This window comes from Lactuca sativa, chromosome 3 (genome assembly GCF_002870075.4).
Source record: "Lactuca sativa cultivar Salinas chromosome 3, Lsat_Salinas_v11, whole genome shotgun sequence".
Lineage (NCBI taxonomy): Eukaryota > Viridiplantae > Streptophyta > Magnoliopsida > Asterales > Asteraceae > Lactuca > Lactuca sativa.
The window spans coordinates 129,304,631-129,306,720 of NC_056625.2; positions in this window are offsets into that span (position 1 = coordinate 129,304,631).

Below are 2,090 nucleotides of genomic sequence, written 5' to 3' on the forward strand. Positions count from 1 at the left end.
AAGTTAACAGTCAACTTCTTCTCACGAATTGACAACCTCTCGGTCAAGTTGTGACCAGATAAGGACAAAATAGTTGCGAGTCTTCAATCGTCATGATGTGACAGGCACCTTGTCACGTAATCAGAAACGGCTAAAACGAAACTTGATGGAGTAAGATCTTAATCTATTAAGCCGCAAATTCATCTCCTCCATAAGGCTTCCTTACACCTCAAAACCATAAAAATTGATGCTTTAAGGTCTTGCATGCCCAACACAAGTCTTGAGTTCAGTTTAGGTCACTTATGAAGAAAAACGCGGTCTAGGCCTCAAGCAAGAGCTCAAATTTCACCAAACTTAAAATCTAGCTCAACTAATCACCAACGGACACTAAGGACTCATAAACTTGCCAACTTTATCCTAACACTATAAATCATCTAGCCATGGAAAATAAAGCATAAAACTCTAAATCTAGAAACAAGAAACCATAATTCATGAAGCTTGGATACTCACTAGGTTCTAGAGGGGTTGCTAGAAGATGGTAATGAGGCTTGCAAGCTGAAACTATGCTCCAAAGATAATTCCTTCACCTTCAAGTCACCAATACACCACAAAACTCTCAAGAACTCGTATATGGGGGTAGGTTTTCATTTGAAATGAGTAGAGGCTAAAGAATGTTCCCTATGTCATGGGATAAGATCCTTAAATACGGAGAGAACACTAAAATTTATGGGCTTGATCTGCAACCACTCTCATGACCTAACCATCCTTTCGTCACATTGTAACAAGCCCTCTAGAATACGATTTTCATTTTAAACTTGTCACGTTGTGACCACCATTTGGTCACGTTGTGACACTCGGTTTTACCCCAAAACCATCCCTTTAACTCCTTGATGGCTTAAACCAATCAGTTCAAGAAACTGGGTGTTACCCAAAAAATTGCCTTTACCCTTTGAATTGTATTCAAGGTAGAAGAATAAGAAGAATGTGTAATCTTGGCGATCAAAGAAAATATACGAAAATCTTTAGGTTTGCTATATGAATTATGTCTAGCATTACTTATTCGATTCTTTTCTATTTTTCTATAGAGGTAATGGGTTAAAACCCTATTCTTCTACTTAGATGTAAATGAACTCTTATACTATGGTGTGATTTATTGTTTGGATTTATAAAAGTGAAATTATACATTATTTTCATTTTAATCAATATACCTTATATGTTAAAGTTTACATTTTTATTTCTTGTATCTGACTTATATATGATCTATACTGTCATTCTAATTATGTTAACATGTATCTTAATACGTTTGTGATAATAAACTATTAAGACTAGAGATTGATCAAATTCTAGGGTTAGGTAAAATTAATCATAATATTAAACATATAAAAGAGCATTAGTTAAGCAGACTATGATTAATTTAATTCTTATGAACATTAAGATTAACCACTAAAGTGAATCATTAATAATTTGATCATTATTGATTATTGGGTAGCTAGTTGGATGATCATTTAATCAGTTGTTTAATAATTATTAGTATCAGCTAATTTGACCACAATTTCTAATCACCTTACAAATCGGTAATCATATTGTTAAATCCATTGTACATTGAAAAATCAACCATATGAAAGATGAGGATTTCAAAATATAAGTAGAAGTTCTTCAAAATTATTATCTTATTTAGCTCTTTCTTTCATTTGATTGTCTTAATTGATAGTTGAAATCACGTTTAAAATAAATAAAAAATCCCCACCCCTTTTATTTTTTTTATTCGGATAATGTTATCTTATTCTGATTACACATGTTCCTCTTATGTTTGACACCCTTATTTACCAATATTATAATGTTATGCAACCAGGTACATTGTCTATTAGTTGAGATAATTGAGGATGTATAAATTTAAAATTTTGATATATATATATATATATATATATATATATATATATATATATATATATATATATATATATATATATACAAATTCACACATCATTCGTTACAGTTGTTTTAGTTGGAAATGAATTTTTACTATACCAAGTTCCTTAATAAGTCCACTGACAAATTGTAACAGACACACACCCCATGGATATTGACTAACAACATCCTATAATTCACAT